Source organism: Zosterops lateralis, assembly GCF_965231275.1.
Source record: "Zosterops lateralis genome assembly, chromosome: 2".
Lineage (NCBI taxonomy): Eukaryota > Metazoa > Chordata > Aves > Passeriformes > Zosteropidae > Zosterops > Zosterops lateralis.
The window spans coordinates 102,409,717-102,433,978 of record NC_139763.1 but is presented as its reverse complement, the minus strand read 5'-3'; the positions used below and the strand labels follow the sequence as shown (position 1 = coordinate 102,433,978).

Below are 24,262 nucleotides of genomic sequence, written 5' to 3'. Positions count from 1 at the left end.
CTCAGGTTGGGCATCTGAAGGAATTTCTTCATGGAAAGGGTGATTAAGCATTGACAGGGGCTGCCCAGGGAGGTCTGGAGCTCCCATCCCTGGAAGCGTCCAAGGACAGCCTGGACACGGCCTTCAGTGCTCTGGGCTGGGGACAAGGTGGGCATCGGGCACAGCTTCAACCTGATGATCTTTGAGTTCTTTTCCAGCCTCAGTGATTCTGGGATTCTGTGATTCTGAGCCTGAGGAACAGCCCCATGGGATAACATGGAAACTCCTGCCCTGCCACGCTGGTGCCCCACACAAGCAGGGAGCCAACTTCACCTCCAGCCAAAAGCACCCACAGGAAAAGCCTGGAATCCCAGACTTCTCATGCTGTCCCTACAGCTTGGCACATTTTGGTCTGCAGGGGCTATTTTTTCTCTAAATATATTGACTTGTCCGGCTAACCACATGCTGTCCAGAAGCTGTGGGTCTTACTGAGGTCCTTCAAATACTTCAGCCTTTTTTGCCCTGCACATTTGTCCTCAGCACCAAACAAACACTCACTGCAGCACTCCACAGGACACATCTCGCCAAAGCTCTGTGTTGCTGAATCGTGCAGGAAGAGCACACTCCACTGACACCCTTCCTACAGGTTTGCAAGTCCTTGCATCTGTGCTTTACACACTCGAGGGCTGTGCTGTCTGCAAGTGTCTTCCTCGTGGGACACCACCCACCCCAGCCACCTTGACAGCTGAAACCAGAGCTCCACAGTCACATGAGGATATGTGATCCTGGGTCCAGGGGCTCACACAAAGCTGGAGCTGCTTTTCCTGTCATCACGGACTTGGGATCAGCAATTGTTTAGTTTCCATCTATCTGGTGCTGGTGGGAGAATCACTGTCCTTCCTCAGGCAGCAGAACAGCCCCAGCTCCCATTTCCCATGGCACTTAATACAATCATAGAACCATGGAATATCCTGAGTTGGAAGGGACTCACAGGGATCATTCAATACAACTCCTGGCCCTGCACAGACACCCAAACAAATCCCACCCTGTGCACCCCTGGCAGTGCTGTCGAAACACTCCTGGAGCTCTGGGGCTGTGCCCATTCCCTGGGGACCCTGGGCAGTGCCCAGCACCCTATGGGGGAAGAACCTTTCCCTGATATCCAACATAAACCTGCCCTGGCACACTCCAGCTGTTCCCTGGGGTCCTGTCACTGGCCACCAGAGCAGAGATCAGTGCCACCCAACAGTGGGGCCAGGTTTTAGGTAGGGACTAAGTGGGTCAGCCTCCTGTTCTCCAGCAGAACTAACCAATGCACACCTGATGAGATCCCAGTCCCTGCAGCAGATCCAGAGAGACCAGGCCCTTCATGTGACCTCCATCCTGCCCAGATCTTACCCTGCTCAGTGCCAGCCTCTCCATGCTCCCTAATCAAATCCCTGCCTGGAAAGAGTTCCCAACAAGGACAGCTGTAAGGCACTGGGAAACATGAGGTTTCTCCCTTAGCTGTGAAGCCCCATGAGGCTGCCAGCATACCTTCCCTGCAATGTCTCTACTTCCAAATAATCCAGCCCCTCTTCCCAAAGCTGCAGCTCCAGCAGCCCAAGCCCTGCAGATGGATCTACTCTCAAAGCCAGGCTCCCAAGAAAGCCTTGGTTTCTCTCTTTCCACTCGCACAAACCAAGGGCTCTGCAATTTTCCCATGGCCCCAGTCACTGCCTATTCCCTGCATTGCTTCACAATGTTTGGAAATACAGACTCAGCTGCTGGAGCACCTACACAGATGTGCAACTCTGCCCTTCTCTTGCCTCAGCCCCTGCTGCCCCAAGGCTGGAGGGCACATTTCAGGACACAAGCACTGCCTGAGCCAGGTGGAACGGACAGCTCAAGACCAGGGGCTCCCAGGGATTTTCCCAATAGGCCCTCAGTCTTCATAGAGTTCTGGAGATTTATTTGAATTTCAGGTGGCTTAAAACAAGTGACTGCATCTTGTTCCTCCTCAAAAATCTCTTGTTCCTTTCAATTTCCCTTTAAAGTACTCTTCGTAACTCCAAACTTAAAGGTACACTCAGGTAGCCATGTCAAGCATAAAGACCTGTTCGAAGCAGTAAACAGGAGCTGAAATGTCATGGATTCATTCAGGTGCCTCCAGGAATGACAGCTAGAAGGAACACATCACACAGTATGACTTTCCAAATTTTTAAAAACCAGGCTGGTAAATTACAGTGATTTATCACTCCACAACAAAGTACACACACATACAAAAGCGCTTCCCAGAAAAAGATTACCAAGCAATCATCCAGATGTTACTAAAGCATTAAGATTAATTTGCAAAAAAAAAAATCAGCAAGGAACTAACTCCCACTGGCTTTTTATTGTCATAAATTTTATCCAGCAAATTCCAAGAGAACTGAGTTCTGAATTGCGTCTCAAGAGTCACTGGCTGTGCGTGCTTCTGGTGCCTCTGCTGCCCACCTCACACCTCTTAGCAGAATCCTCTAACTCCCCATGGGGGACCATGAGAGTCAACAAAAACACAACTTTCCTCCCACTTCAGAAAAAAACCACACCACCAGATTTTCATTGTTGCAAAAGAAGAAAGAAAAGGCTCCTTTTTACTGCTAAAAAAAGCATGTCAGTCATTTTTCATCAAAACAACCTTTGGCATGTGTTACACATCACCTACAGCAAAAGGCACAGGATGCCTGACAAAGCTCCTCAGCCACTGCTTTAATTCCCTGCACAGACCTGCAGCCATGCCCCAGCCATCACACACACCCCTGGAAACCTGGAGCACTCCAGCTCCTGCCCAGGGGCCTCTCTCCCGGGATCCCCTCACCAGGAGAGGAGGGAAACCACCGGCAAAGAGAAGGAGCAGCCTGTGCACAGCTGTGGGGAAAGCTGGCAGGATCAGGCACAACCTCTGGGCTGGGTCTGCCAGTGTTCCTGCACCACTGGAGTGCCCATCCCTGGAGGTGTCCAAGGGGACACCTGGACGTGGCACTCAGTGCTCTGGGCTGGGGACAAGGTGGGGATCAGGCACAGCTGGGACTCGTTGACCCCAAAGATCTTTTCCAACCTAAAAGACTGTGTGCTGCTGTGAGGTGGCTGCACCCAGCAGCTCCCCAGCTCCCTTCCCAGGGGTGGCCTTGCGCAATGGGGATTCTTTGTCTCCATTTCAGTGTCTGAGGGCCTGGGGCACACTCTGAATACACCTTCCCCACCCAGGTTCATGCAAATGAACAGCAAAGCAATTCCCAGCTGGGAAGCAGACAGCAGGAGGTTCTTTGTTCTGCCTGTTGCAGGGACTGGACTGGAAGCACAGAGGGCTGTTTGCTCACCTGGGAAAGTAACAGCAGTTTCCAATACACAAAGCCAAGCTGCTGTGAGGGTATTTCAGCACGGCCACTGGGCAGGGTAAGCTATGGAGGGAGATCCTGACATCTCCCACAAACACGAGAAGGTATTCATGTAAAACCTACATGCTTCCCTTCTTCTGCCCAACTTCTGCTATTTCAGAGACCCCAAAACCACTCTCTGGCTTCGGACAAAATGCTGCAGGAAAGGTCTGATAACTTCCCCACCTCCTGCAGCTGCAGCTCTGCCTTACTGGTGCCCTACACTGCCCAACTTCAGGGAGCCCCACCACTGGAGGGGTCACAGCTCCAGCACAAGCTGAAAGGGACATTTCCCTACACACACAGGATAACCTCTCTTTCATAAAGACACTGCTATTCCAGAGCTGGTTCTGCACTTATTATCTAGTATCACATCCCCTCAACAAGTGACTCATTCCTCTGCACCTCACAGGAGAAACTGAGCCCATTGCTTCCAAATTGTTTGGAAGGGAGAACAGAAATAGAAATTAAGAGCAGCTTTCAGAAAAAAGTAACTGTTTCTGCCTCTTCAGAAATAAACACAACTGCTCCCAACCCCATGGCTGCCCACTGGTATCCCCCTTTCCCTTACACCCACACAGGAGCACACCCATTGTGACCTGTACATTCCTGTGTCCGTGTGGTTGATTTTTGGGCAATGTCCCTGCCTGCAGACACTCGTGCCCTCCCAGCAGGATGTACGTGTGCAGGGTCTTTTGTGGTCAGCCCCAAATCAGCTTCCAGAGGTGCTGCTCATTCCCTGTAACTCAGGGGCACCCCTGGCAATGCAAGGTGACGCAATTTAGCATGTACCAATCTTGCTCAAGTGGCACCATGGCACATTTTCCGTGCTCCTCCTGACAACAGGCACACAACTCCTGCAGCCCTGGATGCCTGGCCACCTGTTAAACTCTGTTAACATCACCAGGAGCCCGAGCTCCTAATTACCCCATACCTCAGAACCATGGAATCATACAGTTTTTACGGTTGAAAAAGACCTCTAAGAGCATCGAGTCCCACCATGGGACAGCTGCCTAGACACTACTACAAAGTGCCAGAGTGGAACCACTGCTGGTTTCCCAACCTCCAGCCTGCCAGCCCAGAGCTCGTTGCTGGGAAGACCAAAGGCAGAAAGCAGAGTGGGGAGCTGCTGTGGGTGCTAGAAGCAGTGAGACCACAGAGATCCCTGAGCAGAAACCAGGAGTAGAGCCCCTTCCCACTCACAGAGCTTTCCCTGGGCTCAGCCTTGCAGGTCCTGCCTGATGGGCACCCCCTTCCCCTGCCCAGATCATTCCTTTACTTGGCTTTGTGAGGGCTTTCCAAGCTGCCTGAGAACATCACATCCCAACTCGCATGGAAAGGCTAATTGGAAGCCTCAAAAAGCAATTACACTAAAAGCACTCTGCAGTGAATCAAGGAGCTGCCTGGCAGCCACAGCTCGGCTCACGGGGCTGCGCCTCTGGGACACGGGCACGCAGAAAGGCTTCACACGTGGAACAACACCACGGCTTCCCCTGCAAGGGAGGAGGGGCTGGCAGGTCTCACAAACGCTCCCCCTTCCTCAAGTGCTCTGCCTCCATCCCACCGGGAACACAAACACGCTGCTGGGAGCGAGGCTGCTGAACCAGGGCAAAGGATGTTCGTGTCTGTTTCTAGTTCACTTAGAATTTGAGATGTCACAACCAATAAAAAATACACTCTGGTCCTAGAAACCCCAAACTCTTTTGTGACCTGTGCCTTGTGAGGCACGATAAAAACACAAACATCTACGTGAAAACTTCCCCTGTCACCCCCTGCTTCTGCACTGCTTGTGGCACAGCTGGGCTAATCCCATTTCCACTGCTCTGCATCCTGACCTCCTTAAACAACCCCATGCGAGGATGTTAAAACACTCTAATCTATAAATAATGTATTCCCCTCATCCAGCAATGGATTACTGGGCCATAAAACTCCCTGGAACGCTCCTCACGGTCGCCAGTCTAACGAAATAATACCCAGGAAGACACATCAGTAGAGACTCGTCCTCCTTCTTGATGAATTCTCGCTAAGATTCGATGCCACTGTTACTTTTGCACTGGATTTTTCTTTACAATTAATTATTTAGAAGCTGATATTTTATTCTAGTGGCCTATTTTTGCTCCCCATCCAAGACCCTTTAATTTTTTGAGCTTGGAACCCTCACTGAAAGAAGACCAGGGCTGGGGAACTCATCAGAGTCCAAGGGAAGCAATGAGGTCTCATTGCATGATGCACACAGTGAGGTCACAGTTCAGACCCAAGCCAACCTGTTGTCCTAAGGTGGGGGCTCCCATTTCTGCCCCCTCATCCCCCCACTCCAGATTCTGGCAGGAGAATTCCCAGGCATTCTCTGGACCAGTCCAGGCCACTGATCCTGCAGGTAACAAGCTGTGTTTTCCTGGGGGTTCGTTTCCAAACAATCATTACCTACAACCCAAGCCACAGTGTGTAACTTCATTAGAGACAAATGAATCTGCTCCCAACACTGACGCCTAATAGACTCACTGTCACTGCAAAATCAATGCTTCTTCTCAACACCAATTCCAGCAGGAGTCCTACCACTGATTTCCCAGAGCAGAAGCATAAAGCTCAAGTAAATGCTTAAATGATGCAAATTTGCGGTTTGGCTGATTTTTTTCCTGTCAGGCATTCTGGAAAAATAAAGTGTTTCTGCCTCAAAACAAGTCAGAAACCAGACAGGCACCCTTTAAAGAGCAAGCTCCCCAGGAAGCATAACCAGGCCGGCCACATTTGGGCACTTGATCCTTCAGCTCCGTGTGCCATGCTTAGCACAGCACTTTTCCACACCTTTTCCATAATGCGCAGATCACTTTTAACTCTGAAAGGATGGGGGAAAACAGGCAAGCCAGTGACACCCACCAAACCTGCTCGCTTCGTTCCACAGCCCTGATCACGTGTGGAAATGTAAATCCCTCCTGCAATATTAAAACACCATCCAAGGAGCTAACAACCAGCTCAGCAACGGGGCTCTGGTATACAAAACAAAACTATAAAAGCACATTTCCAACAGCTCCAGAGTGACTTGATTCCCAGAAAAAGGTATGCATTATCCTTTGCCTCTGCCCCGGAGGATTACTCACTGCTGATGGGTTGCACAGCTCTGAGTCAGGGCTGAACCCTGCCCGTGGGAAGGCGAGCCCGTGCCCCTCGGGAAGCAGGAGCCATCCCCGACATTGTCACAGCATCCCTGGGGACAGCAGGTCGGGCTGGGGAGCCCAGGGTCAGGAGGCAGCGCTGCGGCTCGGTGCTCAGCCCTGATGCTTAGTCACAGTAATTGCAGAGCCAGGGCTCTGTGCTCACATTTCCTGTCACCAACCCAAGAATTAGGCAATTTAGATTCAGAGATAGCACCCGGGATATTAAATAGCTTGATAAGCCATCGCTGAAGGAACCAGGAGGAAAATGAGCAGCTGGATACGGACGAGGGTCCCCCAGTCCCGGCTCCGCAGTGATCCCAAATCTTTGGGAAGAGTGGGTACCCCCAGGCCAGCCTTCCCCCCTCCACAGCCTCCCGGCTCTCCCCACCTTGCAGAGACACCCAGCAGAGCCGGAGTCAAGTTGAAACCTTTCACGGGGCTCATTTTCAACAGTTAAAGAGCACGGCAACCTGTAATTATGGAAAATAAAGCCAGACAGCTGGAGAAGGGAACATCTCCAGTTGGTAACACGATACTACATTTTCTCTCTAAGGGAATTCAGCTATGAGGTCCTCAGCTCCCATTCAATCAGTTTGAGCCCTCGGTGTCTGGGCGAGCAAAAGCAAACAGCACTTGACATCCCAACCAAACACAACTCACAGAAAGCAACACCTCTGTCCACGCCGGGGAAAGACGGGAACTGGGAGAGGAAAGACGGGAATTGGGAGAGGAAAGCCTTCCCGGACACACAGCGTCAGACAGCCCCCAAAGACATTTCCCCGGCTGCTCCCACTGCCCCCGCCAGGCTCTTACCGCTCATCATCAGCAACACAAACATCTTTGCCTGTTGTGCTTCCCAAGCCCCAGCTGCCGCTAACAGAAAGGAGGAAGCGCCAGCATTTCATTCCCCTTCTGCTCCGGAGTGGGTGGAACTCGCAAAGTTTCACGCTAAGAATGAGATGGGTCAATTGGGTGTGTTTGAAGGTTTGGGGTTTTGCCATCCCTCCCTTCCTCCCTCCCTCCGTCTCTTCCTCCCTCCCTCTCTTGATTAATTCCTCCCGTCACAGGCTTCAGACGAGCTGCCACTCAACCCCGCTGGCTCCTGAAATCTGAATTCCTAAGGACATCCCTCCGGGGTGACTTAAACTCACCAGCGCTGCGAGAGGAGCCAAGAACTAAATCCCCAGTCATCCCACAGAGCCCGGCTGGCTCCCGCATTCCGAGCGCACCAGCTCCACAGTGCTGGGAATTCTGCTGTGTTTGCAGGCAGCAGCTCAGCAGCAAGATAGAAAATAAAACATTCTGATCTACGCTGTGCCTTTTGCCTCTGCTCTGGACTCCCCCAGGACCCCGAGGGTCTCCCTGGGTACAGACCTGGATGGTGCTTCTGAGGAGGAGGTGTTAAAAACTCACCGGCCGCTGCTCCCACCGAGCTGCCACAGGTGCGCAAGGGTTTCCAGGATGGGGAGCTCCAGGGAATTAGAAATAATGCATAGATCTGGTTTTACTTAATTCTCTACTTCCACATACTTGTGTCTGGATTAAGATTTGAGCAGCAGCATCCTCCAGACCAGGGCTGGCTAATGGTTGCTATAAATAAGAAATGCCAACACAAAACCCAACCCATCTGTGTTTATTCCCCAACTTCCCCCACCTTGTTGCTGCACCATGTATATGGGGCAAGAAAAACAGGTATGAAACTGCTCTGAAAAAGAAGCAGACAACACAGTAAATATTCTTTACAAGCAGAAATCAAGTTAACAAATTAACATTTACAACTCTGTGTGATACTTCACAAATACCGAGCATTGAGCAATAATCCCTGCAGTCCCACCCTCTGCAACCCAGTAGTGACCACAAGTTCGGAAAAGGACAGAACCATGAGGAAAAGAACAAAATAAAATGGCAAAAGGCACATGCAGGAGCCCAGTTCTGACCCAGGGCTGGACTGAAAGGATTTAACAGCTGGGGTGAGGCTGTGGGGTTCCTGGGTGCTGCGGGTGCACAGCAAGGGAAGGGATGATCCTATTTTGGGACAGGGACAAGGTATCAGAGAAGTAATTTGACATAGCACAGTCATCCTTACAGCCCCTGTGATCAGGAATAGGAGTGAGCAGTGAGTTTGAGCCCACTTCAAACAGCACCTTGTGTTTAACTTCTCATCTCAGCGCTCACAGCCGCAGATGTTTCCGACAGATCCTCCCACGCTCAGCACGAGGTCCCCCCGTGACCACAGGCACACCCCAGAGTGCTCCACCCACAGCAGCCAAGGGCTGGAGGAGGGATGGGATCAGACACTGTTTGGACTGGGGAGCACTAAACAACCCTCAACATTATGGTGAATTTAAACCCCAAATAAGCAAACCAACAGCTCCCATCTGCGGGCAAACAAACAGGAGAGCAGCTTTCAGCACTGGGAACCTGCAAGCCCCGAGCAGATGAGCAGGTTTGGTGAGCCACGAGTGACTCAGAGGGTGACAGGGGCTGCTGCTGCCTGCCTTTGGGTCCACTGGGGCACGGCCACCTCCTGCCCGCTGGAACAGGTCAGAGCTCCCACACCACTCAGCCGGGATCGCTCCCATCGGTACCTGTACACAGGTGTGCACACACCAGCTCCCACAGACACAGCAAGCACATTGCCACACTCCAGAGGAGGGGCAGGTGCTTACTACGACAGATCAGCAGCGATTGTCTGGGGTGATTTTCTGATTTGGAGGGCAAAAGGCAGCACCACCCTTCTGCCGCCAGCACCGGGGCCATTGACACCCTGCCACAGCAGTGTGGGGCACCTCTTCCTGCTACCCAGAGCAAACCCTTGGCATGGCCAGAACCTCCCAGGAAAGCATGAGCTGCTGTAGAAACAGCTTGCAGAAAGCTTCAGACACTGGTGTAACCACTGGTGGGTTTTAAATCACAGAATCATTTTGTTGGAAAAGACCTCCAAGGCCATGGAGTCCAACCTGTGCCTGATGCCCACCTTGTCACCAGCCCAGAGCACTGAGTGCCACCTCCAGGAATTCCTTGGACACCTCCTCCAAACCTCCCTGGGCATCCCCTGCCAATGCCTGACCACCCTTTCCATGGAGAAGTTCCTGCTAATGTCCAACCTGAGCATCCCCTGGCCCAGACTGAGGCTGTTCCCTCTCCTCCTGTTCCCTGGGAGCAGAGCCCGACCCTTCGGCTATCCCCTCCTGTCAGAGAGTTGTGCAGAGCCAGAAGGTTCAGTGCAGATGTGTAAAGGAAAAGCAGTGACTTCCCCTTCTATCATGACCCACAGTGCTGGAGCAAAAACCAGCAAGCCACAAACAGCAAACCTAACGTATGGAGAGAGATCCATGGAGGGAGAGACAAGAGATGCCTCTCCTGAGTCATGCAGGATCCAACCCACCCTCCTCCTGAGACATGAAATGCTTCCTCCAGGGAAGCATGGCTGGCTGAGTGACCCAGCAGGGCTGGGGATGGTGGGAGCAGGAGGCCTGGCCGTGCAGGGAAGGTGTGGAGCAGTGCCGGCAGTGCCAGCCCGGCATGCTCGCTCCCGCTGGGGAGAACAGGCACTTCCAGGCCTGGCCCTGGCTCCCAGCCCTGCTGACGCACTGGGATACACCCTTTTGATGTGGGCTTCCTCTGAGGGTGCGAGCCAGCTTGTGTAAACAGCAGGGCTCTCCTGCGCCAGCCAGGAACTACCAAAACCTGTTCTGAGACAGCCCCAAGTGTGCCCAACAGCACATTCTGCCTGAAATGGCAAGGAGACAGCCAGGCCAGCTCCAGAGCGGGATGGCTGCAGGGAATGTCACCTCCAGCAGTTTCAAGAAGTAGCCATGAGCTCAGCCCTGTAGCTGGGCACAAAAGGACCCTCCCCTCCTCAGCTGAGTAATGATACCACTGGGAAAAGTCTTTTTCCCTTCCATCCTTCTGGCAGGATGAATCCCACCAGTCTGGAGAAGACTTAGGTCAGGCCTCAATGGGGGCTGCAGCTCCTCCTGAGGGGCAGCTCTGAACTCTGGTCCCTGTGACAGGGACAGGACCCAGAGAAGGGCTGGGGCTGTGTCAGGGCAGGGTTAGGCTGAAGATCAGGGAAAGGTTCTTCCACTGCCCAGGCTCCCCAGGGAATGCGCATGGCCCTGAGGCTGCCAGAGCTCTAGGGGTGTTTGGACACCACTCCCAGGGGTGCACAGGGTGGGATTGTTGGGGTGCCTGTGTAGGGACAGGAGCTGGACTGGATGATCCTGATGGGGCTGTTCCAACTCAAGACATTCTGTTATCCTATGAACCTTCCAAGGAGCTCACAGCTTCTCCCAAATACTGAGCTGAGACGTGGAGATCCCACCACAGAGCCCAGAGGAGAAAGGTCTCACAACAGCACTTCTCTGTGGTGAAAGGAAGGGAGACACAATCCAGGTCTGCATCCCGCATAAAGGTGTGTTTATCAACCCTATTTAACATCCTGGGCCTCTCACACCCTGGCACACCTGCTAATTAGCACACATGAGTTAATATCATTTTAACAATGGATTAGCACTTGGGGCAGAGAAAAGGGAGTCACTTCAGCACAGTGACTCACCCTGAACACAGCAGGAAGGTGAGATATGAGGAGCATCTGCCACGATCACACAAGGCTCTGCAGACCATATCTCCTTAACTAAGGCTTACTTTACAAAGCCAAGGTGCTTCAAAAATTCATGATTGTATCTGTCTTACTTTTCACCTGCACACACAGGTGGCCTTGTAGGAGTGTTCCATCTCCACCAGCCAGACAACCGGAGCCACTCGGGTCCTTCTGCAAGCCATGGGGGAGTTCCTGAGGTGATTATCACCCACTCTGATCAAACATGTTTTAGGACATGACCTGGGGCCCACCAGCCACTAATCATCTGTCAGGAGCATCCCCTGGGGAACACCAAGGAGCTGATGCCCACAGCCAGTTCTGTGGCTCCAAACATCCCACAAGCCCAGATGACGCTGGTGGTGCTCGCAGGCAGCGGGCACACATCACGGGGACATTAGTGCCCTTTTCCATGAAATCCTGGACAAACTGCAGCCCTGCACACGTAACCTGGCCTTCAAAGCTCCCTGTGGATGATGTGGCCAAGCCATGCACTGGCTTTCACCCCAGAATCCCACTCTTCGTGCTTGTGTAGTCTCATGCACCTTGCAGGAGCAAAGGGTTGTCTCTGCCTAGCAGGGGACGGTTTGACTCGAGCCATCCTGTACTCAATCATAAACTGAAGAAGAGAGTTGACTTAGCTTGCATTATTTTTTCTTAAACCGCAGCTTTCAAACTGGATATCTGTGATGCAGCACCTCACAAGAGGGCACTGATGGAAAACCATCACACCACCATCAGAATTGCTTCTACCCCCTCAAATTGATGTTTAACACTGCTTGCCTTCACTTTGTCCAATAAAAACCTGCAAATCAACCCCTGGCAATTACAGACCATTAATGCCATGAAAAATTATACTGGCTCGAATGTATCCACGCTCTCTGCTATCAGAAAGATTTTCTCAGCCTCATGTTTCTATTTGGAATTAGAAAGGGAGTTGTGAAAGGCAAGTATTGTTCAGTCACAAATAGTTCCCTTTCAGCCTCTACAAAAGTCAGGTAATGAATTACAGGAGGTTTTTTTTCCTTTGGAGAGGTCAGTAGATATATCAGCTCCTGGGAAAGCTGATCCCTGTTGTTTCTCTACAAGGGGAGCTGAAAAAGGCTCCTAATGAGCTCCAGGGAGTAGCTGCTGGCAGCAAGCCAGCACCTTTGCCTGTGAAACCAAGACAAGTGACAAGAGGCAGGAACCACCTCTGGCCCAAGCACAAGTTAAAATTTAAGGTTTGCATTTCATGGTGCTGCTTGTAGCTGGCAGCTCTCACACCAACGTGGGCACTCTGCCTGCAGACACCCAAAGAACCTCCTGGGCTGGAAGGGACTCACAAGGACCATCCAGCCCTGCCCAGACACCAAACAACCCTACCCTATGCATCCCTGGGAGCATTCTCCAAAGGTTCCTGGAGCTCTCGGGGTTGTCTCACCACCAGGTGTGTGCCCCCTCACAGGGCTGCTGCTGTTCCCTGGGCCCATGCAGGTCCAACACACACCTCTGCTTGTGTAGGATCAGCACCTGCAGAAAAACCCTACTCTCACTCATCAACAAAGCCCCTGTACTGGGGCAGCTCTCATGGACACAAACATAGGCCCAAAGCCACCACAGGCTCTGCATCCCCAGCATCAGGGGGGTTTATGGGGTGCCCAACACCCCACTGAGCTTGCTGAGCTCCCCCTGAGCCAGGGGACAGGGGGACAGGGCTGTGGCACCCCACTGCAGCACTCACCCGTTCAGTGCACAAGGATCAGCCAGAGCTTAACAAAACAGGTACTGCTTCCTTTTTCCATGGGAAGGCTCAAGGAGGAACATTTTATTCAAGACCTCTAATGCAAACACCTCCTTTTTTTTTTTTTTTTTAAACTAGGCAGTAGCTGCTGTCATTTTCATGCTGCGTTCTGACACACTTGCACCACATCCCTGCCAATAGTTTTAATTTCATTGGAAAAATCAGCTCTGAACGAGAGTGACAAGCTGCACGCTGGTGACGATGCTGTCAAGTGATGGATAATGTAGGTTTACTTTAGCTGTCAAAACTTTTCAATGCTAAAAATAGGTATCACAAGCTTCTGGACTCACTGCGCTGAAGCATTAAACACACAGGATATTGACACCCTCAGAAGCGCCCAAAGCCACTCACAGCTGAGTAAAACCAGCAATGTGTGATGGACAGCAAAGGTCTCTGAGTTCTACTTATTTGGAGAAGAGAAAAACAACACCCTAAAGGATGAAATCTCATATCCATGCTGCCCAAAGTGAAGACAAGATGCTGCACACACACCATGAGACAGAACAGCACAATATGGGATGCAAACTCGGGCAAAGACAGAGGGAAAGAAAGAGAAAAGCTTAGAGAGAAAATCCTGTAAATCAAATCCCAGCTCTTGGTCCAGGGCCCACAGAAAGGGAGGGCAGAGATCTTCACATAGTAACTCCTTCTTTCTTGCCTGTCATCCCTCACCTGCCCCTGCTCAGCAAGAAAGGGCACAGAGCTGTGAGGCTGGGAAGGATGGGAAAGCAGGGAAAAGCAAGGGGTTTGGCCAGAGGGATGAGATTTCCATGGAAGGGGTGAGTCCTCCCCAAGCAGTGACCCATCGATGGACACCAGCCAGGCAGCAGCTCACCCAAGGGGCAGTGATTTTGTGGGTCAGGTGGAATAGAGGGAGGGGGATAAAGAGGCACCATCTACAAACCAAATCCAACTTTTTTTACTCCCTCTGAGGCACTGGGATGAATGGCACAGGCAAGGCTGTCCCTACATTAGGCCAATATTTATGGCAGAAAGAAAATGAAGTGTCATAAAGAATTACTAATTAGATGTTATCATAACCCTGTGTATAACTGAAGCAGCACTCTGATGTGCTTTGTAAACAATTAGCAAATTAACATTCACAATGCCCCTGCAAGGCAAGTATTATCCCCATCTCCTACACAGCCCTGATAGAGAAAAAGAAAAAAAGAAAAAAAAAAAAAGACAGTTTGGGCAGATTGTTCCCCTGGCCTGGACAACTGCAGAGCTGCCCAAACACAGGGATGGGACAACAAAGAGGAAGGGGGAACTGGAGGCTCAGGGGGGACCTTGTGGCTCTGCACAACTCCCTGACAGGAGGGGACAGCCAGGAGGGTCAGGCTGTGCTCTCAGGGAACAGAGACAAGACAGGAGGAAATGGTCTCAAGCTGTGCCACAGGATGTTCAGGTTGGGCAGGGACTGCCCAGGGAGGTTTGGAGTCCCCATCCCAGGGGGTGTCCAAGGAATTCCTGGAGGTGGCACTCAGTGCTCTGGGCTGGGGACAAGGTAGCCATCAGGCATAGTTTGGACTCCATGGCCTCAGAGGTACTTTCCAACCTAAATGATCCTGTGATTCCATGATTCTTGATGTGCTGGAGGCAGGAATTCAGAGGGGAAATGCCCTCCACTCTCAGTAGAGCCAAAGGAAACAACTCTGAACAACTGCTCCTTTGCAGACTGAGCAAACGGAGCACATGGCTTTGAGCACTGGAGCCTGCCAATGCCAGGACATGGCAGAAAGCACCCTGCCACTAATTCCTCTGCCCAGACAGGCCTTCCATGTCCATCCAACTCCACCTTCCACCCAAGCAGGAGGGCTGCCACCAGTGTCCTTGCTCCTTCCTCCTCCCATACAGAGGTTCCTAAGGGAGAGGAGAGCAGAGCAGCACCACAGCCACCCGCCCACAGCCCACACCCTCCTGGTGTCACTGCCACCTTCCCCCCGCCGCCTGGGGCTGGCTGGCACATCCAAACCCAAGTCACTTCCTCAACAGCTCGCTGCCAAGTGGTGGGAGCAGAGAAGTGAGGGAGCACCAAGGAAGAGGGCAGGAGCACCAGCACTGCTGTGACTTGGTGCCGGATGCACGCTCCAAAAGAGGCAGACTGGCGTCTATTTTAGATGTGCTGCATAAAAATAAAAGATGCTGGTTGACTGCACATGTTCTCATTTTTAGAAAACAAGCTCCAATTTATTTCTTCTATTGCAGCCAGATGGTTAAAAAAAAAAAAAAAAAAACAAAAAACAACAAAACACATCTCCCCTCAATGTCACCTCAATGAAAAGAAGCCCTGACCTGGTTTCAACCTCCCTGGACCCAGAGCACGGCACAGGAACCACCCTGTTAACACCTCTCCCAGAGGGCCCTGGCCCCACTCACAGCCTGACCCAAAGCCCTCCAGGGTGAACAGAGATCTGCACCTCAGGTCCTGCCCACAGCACTGACTGTCACAGGATGACTCAGGGTTGTAAACATTACAGCTGGCACACAGGGCTGGCACAACTGGACTGACCACACGTCCCTGCTCTATGGCTCAGTGACTTCCCTGCTTCTCTTTTCCTATTAATTTGTTCTAAGCTGCCTTGAGGGGTCTTTTTCCCTTTTAAAACTCACATCAAGTTATTTAATTGAAAGAGCAACACAACTTTATATGAAAGTAAATGCTGATTTTCACCTTTCCCTATTTATCCTCCCCTTATTCAACGCCATGCCACAATATCCCATGTAACTCTATTTCCATATATCTGTTTGCCAGTGCTGTGCTGCTCATGAGGAACAAACCCTTCATTTCAAAGCACAATCTGTATCCATCTGTGGCCTCTGTCAGGCATCCACAATGGTGGGGCCAAGTCCAGGTGCACCATGTTTCAGTGGGATACAGGGAATCACGGGCAGAGCAGCTGGGACACACCAAGAACTCCACCATGAAGACGTTCATGGTAAAAAGGGAAGTGGGATCAGGTTCTTGGGAGAGGTTGTGCCTGCTCCCTCCTTGGGATGTTTTCAAGCCCTGCCTGGAGAAAAGCCCTGAGGAGCCTGGTTTGGTCCCAGAGCTGATCCTGCTTTAGGAGGACCCCACATGTCCCTTCCCATCTGACTGACGCAGTGACCCCAAGCTCAGGGGAACTGTCCAAACAATTCCCAGATGCCCAGGCCCACCCATGCCTGGCAGAGAGGACATAAGGCAGAGAGGATATGATCTCCACAACAAGAGGAGATGAGCCTCTGCCTTGAAGCTGCCTCGCAGTTGATGGAATGGCAGGAACTGAGAAGCATGACCAGGGAACACCTTTAAATGATGACTCTTTTCCATGGCCAGCAGGACAAGGAGAGGAGAGGCAGAACAAGCGCAAAAGAAAAGCATGAAGCAATTGGAAGCATCTTCTCTGAACTGCAGCCAGAAGTCTTTGGCTATCTTTTGGTACCAGCACATTTAAAAGAAAATAAAGACCCTCTTAAACCTTGTTCCAAACTACTTTTTGGAGGAAGGCCACACCTCATTACAGATACAGCAGGCAAAGAATACCTGGTTTGTGGTGCTCCAAGCCCAGTCCTGGTCCTATGATCCCATTCCTGAATGTCTGCACAGCAGCAGCAATCCTGACAGACAACAGCTGCAGCCATGGGTTACACACTCATCTCTGGAAGGGCTGCATCAGGGTCTCACCTGAGCCTCCAGCTTCCAATGCCACTGCTGTGTGACCATACTTGTACAAATGTGAGACTGAAGGCTCAGACATCCATCATTTCTCTGAGTGATCCCTAAGATTCAGAGTTCACACACAGATTAACTTCTTAAGCAAGCTCAAGGCCAGAGACCTGGTCCCTTTTACTGGCAAAAGCCTCCATTCTGAAAATCATAAGAGTTCCAGAACTGCTGATTACTTTTCCTCATTTGTACTTTTTTTTTTTGTAAGTCCTGCCTGTTCCTCTTACTTCTTATGAGGCTTTTCAGTATTTGTCTGTTACTTGAACACTAAAGCCTGATTTAGGATTAAACACAACATTTGGGAGGTGGACTCCAATGCTGCCTGCTGTCACTGTTCCAACTCTAAAAAGCTCGGAGAGATATCAGGGCAGATCCTGCTCTGCATAAGTCTGTGTGACCAAAGCTATTTTCCCTTAATTCTATTCCCCACACACGCACACAGACGTGATTTATACACAGGGTATGGGATGGATGGTGGTGTAGAGGTATTAAAGTTCCAAAAAATAGGCAAAGAGAACAAAAATACCCTGCAGAGTAACCAAACAGCTCTGTCCCATGGGCTGCACTGATTGCCCAAAAGCAGAAGTGGGGGATCGTGTGCTGAAGCACGTCAAGAATTCTGGGCTTGGTCATTTGGAGAAATGGTTTTTTGATCGTGGCCACTTCCTCCCTGCAGCCACATTCGGGGCAGATAAGGGAACTCCTCCAACGCAAATAACCCCGTTCCGCATTTCGGGTTCTGCAGAACCCGCTGAGCTCCCTCAAGCTGAGCCAGGCCAGCACAGAGGGTGTGAGCATCCTCCTCCTCCTCTCCATTTCAGTAACATAGCAAACCCTGAGTTTCCTACATCAGCCACAGATCAAAGTCCTGGAGAGACCCCTGAGAATAAAAAGCATAGAAAACCTCAGGGCTCCTGCACGCTCCCCATCAGGGGGTCCCACAGCACGGGTGATCCAGAACCTCTCCAGGGAGGAGCCTCCTCTTCCTCCCTCTCCACGCTGCTCCTTACAGCAGCTGTCCCCTGGGACATCAGCTTGCAGAGCATAAGTGGAGAAGCTCTAAAAGCCACAGTAAAGCAGCCTAGCCCCATTGCTGGCAAGGAAGGGTTAAACCAAGGGTGTCCATCTATTACTGGGCTTTGGAGTGAAGTCTTCTGATGACACTACTGGGACTACAAGAGAGCAACACAGGCTCCAAGACACCTCCTTCCTCCTCAGACCTCTCCAAAAATGACCACATCAGGACTGCCACATCCTGTCTGCCTCTTCCAGCAACTTGGCTCCCAAAACACAGCTGACCAAAACACCACAATTTTATTTTCTGGCCATTTTGGCTCCCTGAACTTGCTCCTTGTGCACTGAGCAAAGCTCCGATGCTGCTGCAGGGAGGGGAGAGGGAACATATGGCTCTGATTAAAAGGACAGCTCAGGCTCAGAGCCACGTCTCCACCACTGGGCAGGGAAGCACAGAGGGAATTTGGGCTGGATTAGGGCTAACCAGGTGCACAACACGGGTCACACTCTGGATCAGTACCTTGGTCTCATCCACAACCACTAGCCCCTGCAGCTGTTTCAAGCTAGAAGTGCTCAAGACTTGCTCTTAAAAAACCCACACAAGCACAAAAACATCACAAATGGTATCTGCCTCCCAAAACTGAAGAAAGAAAAGGGATTAACTTCTGTGTTTGCCATGGAAGAAGCACCAGGCTTCAGAGCAGCAGCCCCTCTGGCAGGAGTCAGTATTTGATACAATAGAGTGGGAGGAAGGGAAGAGAAGTGGAAACCTCTCCCATCTTTCTGTTATTTTGCCTTAAATGCACTGTAGTTTATGTCCTCAATAAAAGCCTGTGCATATCTTTCCAACTTAAATGTGGATTGGAACCTCGGGATTACTGCCCTGACAGAATTAACGTATTAGACATAAAAACCATAACATTTCATTATCCATTGTAAACCACATGTACTTTCCCCCTGGGGAGACTGGAAATATCACCCAATTTCACTATCATTTTCTGTTAACTGACTGCCCTGCCACATGTTCACACACTGGCACACTCACTTTGATGATATAGCAGTCCTCTGGTTTCATTCTTCTGTCTTTATGATGCTGACATTTTTTAAAATCATGTTTTTCTGTTCTGTTTTTGTCTCTGTGAAGACATCACGCTACAAAACCACTCGGCTGGAAAAAAAATCTTACCCTGGAACAAAAAACCAGCTCATATTTGTCTAGCTGGAAACATACCATAACCTGATGTCTGAAACAAGGGTAGAAGGCAACACAGAGGCAAGAAAACCTCAAACACAACAGGCAAGAAGACTCGGACTCCTTTATGGGCACGGTGGGGTCTGTGGTCAATAGTGAGGCACTGAAGAGCAGAATCTCTTCCCTCTGCAGCTTAAACTCCCTCTATTCCTCCCTCTCCCTGTTAGGCAGGCTGGAAATTCAAAGATTTACACAAGCCACAGATTTTGTCTATCTCTCTGAAAGGTCAAAACCCCACATAGGACGAATGGGCCAGCTGGCAGCAATTTGGAGTGACCACACAGAGGAAGTGTGGGGAGGAACAGGGGCCAGAGAGGAGCCTTTAAAAGCCTGGGTCACCCTTATATTGCAACTTAGAGGCTGCCTCAGGGAATCTTTTTATTTAATCAGTTTTGTATCTCTGTAAAGATTAGTGACCAACTGTCCCGATTTAGTGCTGCCATGTTTCTATAAACATTCCTGGACATGCTGGCTTGGATAAAACATGCAGCTGCTGACACAGTCTCTCATGTAAACATTTCACTCTGCATCTCCAAGAAGCCTTAACATTTTTATTCCCAAGAGCCCACTTGCTCTGCTGGCTGGAGAGGGGAAGGGGAGGTGAGCAGAGCAGGAGGAGGGTGGGCAGGAGCTGCAGACACACAGCTTCACCAAATCGACCCCAGCCCTTACTCACATGAGGCTGTCACAGCGGTAAACAGGACCAAAGGGAAACATTGGTCGTCCCACGTAGCTCCTGGAATGAAAAAAGAAGATTAAAAGGTCAGCTGGAAGCATGCAGATGCACAGAGCTGCTGTTCAGCTGCCTGACCCCCTGAAACACACCTTGGCCAAACTGGCAGCCAAACTTTTACCATTGACACCACCTCGACCTGTCAGTGCAAGGGAAACGATTCAAATCCAAATTGCTTCTCACTGTTTGTTGCTGTTTGCATCTTGCCAGAGCCACAAAAGCCACCAGAGGCAGTTTCCCTTTGGTCTGCGGTTGGTCAGCTCCAGACACTGAGGGCTGCAGCCAGCATTTACTTGTTCTAAAGCAACTCTTTCCACGGGCCTTGGCTTCAGCTAATTGTACCACTGCTATTGATCTGGAGTTTTACAGAAAGCTTGGCTCACAGCTGAATGCTCTCAGCAAAATTATGCTCGGGGTTCGTGTGGATCTCACAGAACAACAACCTGGAAGCACTGGCAGAGGTTTCAGGTAGCGAAACAGAATGTATTTTAAAAATAAACCTCTAGAATGCCTACACAACAAAAACAGTAAAAGGTCACTTTTTCCCAGTAAATACCATCCCCACATGCTGCTCAGAGACTGGAAACAGGAGTGGATTGACAACTCCTGAGCATCATCCAGCAGAGATTTCCTATGGCTCTTCTCCCTGCCCAGTGCTTCCCATCACCTCAGGACACAGATTTGTGGGAGGCAGAGCTTGCTGATGGCTCCTTATGGAAAATGGTTGTTTTCCCACACCAGGAAAGTGGGAAGAGCAGAGCAGCCCATGGCCAACCCACCACAACACACTGAGAGCCCTCCAAGGCCCTGGCAGCTCCAAGGGCTGGGGATGATGTAACACCATCAGACATCTGCCAAATAAATAAGCGAGCTCCAACATGCCTTGCTCCAAACCTGCCCAGCAATTTCCATTCCAGAGCAGGAACTCGTACTGGGGTTTTATTGCTCTCTCCAATATCTCCCTTTCCACAGAGAAAATCTGTGCCCACTGCTCCAGGAACACGCATAATCCTCGTAAGCAGATGTCAGCCTCCAAAGCTGAGAAAATGACTTTGTTCTTGGGGATCAGGGAATTTAAAATGCAACAAGTTGGAAGGTCCTGATGAATTTGGTAACTTAAACCTCGGGAGGAAACACCTGCTCTCTGAACAGCACCCAGCTGAACACCCACCACTGTTTTATCCATCCCTAATTCCATGGATGGAATGGGAATGGTCTTTTGCTCGCTGACAATCCAGCAGCCACAGCCAGAAAGCTGGGAAAGAGAGGAGGCAGCTGCCAGGAGCCAGCAGCCACAGTCCTACAGCACTGTCCCACACAGTAGCTCTCACACAAAAACTTCCAAAGCTGATGCTGCTTCAAAAGGATCCACCACACTCAACATGAGTTCCTGCACCCACTCCCTGGAGGGTCACCTGCTTACCCCAGCAGGGATTTGGGGTCACAGAGGCACAGCTACACCTCCCCTCTTCCAGGAAACCATGCACAAAACCAGCAGCGTTTCCCAGGTTTTTACAGCAGATAAAGCACATCTCTGGGATCTCACAGGGAAGAAGAGGCACAGTCAGGAAAAAAAAAAAAAAAAAGGATTTTCATCAACAAGTCAGAAACAATTGGATGTAGTCATTATCTCAGATCTGCTTGTGCAGTCCCTCAGGATAAAGCCCTGGGTGGAAGAAGGGCCCATGAAACCTGGTTCATACTCAAGGATGACCTCCTCCAAGCAGGAAGGCAGGTAAGAACTCTAGGAGACCTGTGTGAATGAACAAGGTGCCCCTGGAAAAACTCAAACACAAAAAGGAGGATGAAAGCAGAGACAGGTACACTGGGAAAGAGATTGTCCCAGCAGCCAGGTTGGACAGGGCTTGGTGCGAGTGCATAGAAGGTGTCCCTGTGGCAGGGGCTGGAATGAGATGGGATTTAAGGTCCAACCCATTCTGTTTCTTGTGCTGGTTGCTGCTTTGCCTCAGCAGGGCTGGGTTCTCAGGAAAGGAAACAGAAGCTCAGCTGAACACAGGGTGTCCCCCACACCTTATGGAGCCAGGAGGGCTTGGCACAGGAGGGACTGTGTCTGTAGGGAGCTCAGGACAGGGAGCAACAGATCAGCAGCACTTTTGGGAAATTTTATCCTGTGAAGGATATGGAGATCAGGCTGGAAGTTTTAATTCCCGCTGGCGCGAGTCCCAGTGATGGGCAGAGCTGTCACTGCACCACGATTAAATCTGTGCTGATACCCAGGGCTGGGCTGGGTGCTTCCCCTTCCCACCACCCCCAGAGAGGTGTGGAGAGCCCCACAGAGAGGCTGTGCTGGCCCAGAGCCTGGCTGGGCACGCAGCAGCTCCACAAAGCCTCAAACACCCTGTGCTCAGCACCGACGGGCTCTGCCAGGACACCCAGCGCTGGGGGCTGCCATGGTGTCCTCCTGCCAGCCCAAAAAACATTCTCCTGCCAGTCCTTGCCCCATTACAAATGTCTGCCCCCAAGCAGCTCCCTTGGACATGAGGCATTTCCCTCCCTTGCCTGGCTGGGGCTGAAGAGCCCAAGCTCTTGGACATACGGCTCATGAGCAAGGCCCCAGGAGAAGCAGATTCCAGGCTCCCCAAACTGGGAGCAACAAACATCCTTCCCCATCCTGGAGTCCCTCCTGGGACAGAACCAGGGTGAGGACAGCCCACTGCCACCAGCAGTGCCAGGAATGAACCCTGCTGCAGGTGAGGCAGGAGCTGTCCTGTAATTAGCACTGCATTACAGCCCTCACAGGAAAGAGACCAAATCCAGATTAGGCAGACGAGCTCAGCTCTGACAGCTCCTAAGCTTAGCTTAAAGCTAATACGTGTTTAACACAGTGCTCGAGATGTGCAGAGTTTTTAATGCATCTCCTGAAAGATGAGCAGAAAAACAAATGAAAGTGTTGCTAAAACCCCTCAATTTTCCCAGGTAAACTAAGAAGTTCAGCTAGAAGATTTGCAAAGCATTTTTAGTTAGTGTTAAGAAAAACCTGTGATACCCAACTACCCTCAGGTCAGAGCACTGATGTTTTCTCCCCCCCAGGAGCTCCAGCCTTCTCAGGGATGTGTTTTGTCTTATCTACAAAAGCCTTTTCTTCCCTTTTGCTGTTCTGGAAGCTCAAAGGGAAACCCCAGCATCCCCAACAACCACTGTAAATCCCCAGTTCTTTCCCTGATTTAAGCATGGCTCCAACAGCCCAGTATCACCAGCCAGTACTTATCCTGGAAAACATGTAACTCCAATTCAACAATCCTATTACATATGCTCCCAGCATTTGTACAGGAGAGATTTAGCTCTTAGCTCTCCATTGCTTTATCTCTTCCTGGGTTTGCCAGGGCAGAAATTATCTCAGGTTCTAAAGGGGTCATATCCAGATGCTTCTCCTGTCTTTGCTGCAACTCTGGGGAAAAGCTCACACAGCTGATGTGCATTGTCCAGTTCCTCCAGGGCTCTCCAGGCCCCTCTGGAGTGCCATGGGAAGAGCTGGCTGTCCCATCTGCTCAGCATCCCCCCTCTAAGGCACTGCCAAAACCAGCCTGCCCCATGCAGGGCTCCCTCCCAGGAGTGCAGGGCAGGGGAGCCCCTGTCACACTCCCGAGGGTGGTGGTGGCCTCAGAGGTGACAGCTCTGACCAGCCAAAGGGCAAAGAGCCCATCCAGAGCTGAGATGGCAAAACACAACATCAGAAGACAAGAAGCATGGGCATGGATGGAAAAGCCCCCCCCCTCTCTCTCAGTGACTTGCCCTAAAGCCTCTAGCTGGGGTAGGAGGGTAGACCCACCCCAAATTACCTGGCTGCTGGCAGGGGCAGTCATCCTGTCCTGCTCTCTTCCACCTCTGATCCCACAAACTCCACAGGCCAGGTGCCCCTGGCCCTTACCGTGCCTTCTCCATCTCCCTGCTTTTGTCAGCAAACTGAGCCACCACCGAGCTGTCCTGTACCTCAGCAACACACCCACCTCTTGCATTAAAAATTAAATAAATGAGAGCTAAGCCACTTCTGCCTCATTTTTTCCAGGAGCACTGTTCCCACAGGTCTCTATCCATGAGATACATGTGCAGCTCCTGAATCACCATCTCCTCCATCTAACACTGACACCCAGTTTTAGGGCTGTTTTCCCATCCACCTGCCAGGCACCTCTTCCCTGTGCTCTTGCCCAACACCTGTCTCTTACCTCACCTCACACCTCCGACACACTCCTGTCAACTCATGGTTTACTCACTGTTAGCAAGCCCAAGCCCCAGCAGGACACTTGTATCTCTGTGAGAACATCAGCCCAGCTCCCTGGATGCCTGCTCCCAGAAGGTCTGGGGCAGCCCAGAGGGCAGGCAGCGCTCTCAAGAAACAACTGCCAGGGCAACAGGCACCTCCAGAGGCTTTGGGCTCAGTCTGCAGCAGCTCCACTCAAGGAGCACCAACTGGGATGGATGTGGAGAGGAAAGGAAGGGTTAAGACAAATGGCTGTGCAGATGTGTCAGTAAAACCAAGCTGCCCAAACCCACAACAGCCCAGTTCTGGAGCATTAAAAAGTAATTTAAAATAAATAAAATCACCCTGATACTCGAGGATGTAATTTTTTATTTTTTTTTTTCTGGAAACCACGCCAAGGGAAACAAGAGAGCAGAT

The 24,262-nt window shown here is 51.0% G+C and overlaps 1 protein-coding gene across 1 annotated transcript in view; it reads right to left on the bottom strand.

The window, feature by feature from the left end:
- The window catches only part of TIAM1 (TIAM Rac1 associated GEF 1), a 122,565-nt gene that overhangs the window by 88,805 nt on the left and 9,498 nt on the right, over positions 1-24,262 (bottom strand). Inside the window, exon 2 of the mRNA XM_083855101.1 lies at positions 19,570-19,629. The gene's annotated coding sequence lies outside the window, so the exon portion shown is untranslated. The remainder of the gene's footprint in view (positions 1-19,569; positions 19,630-24,262) is intronic.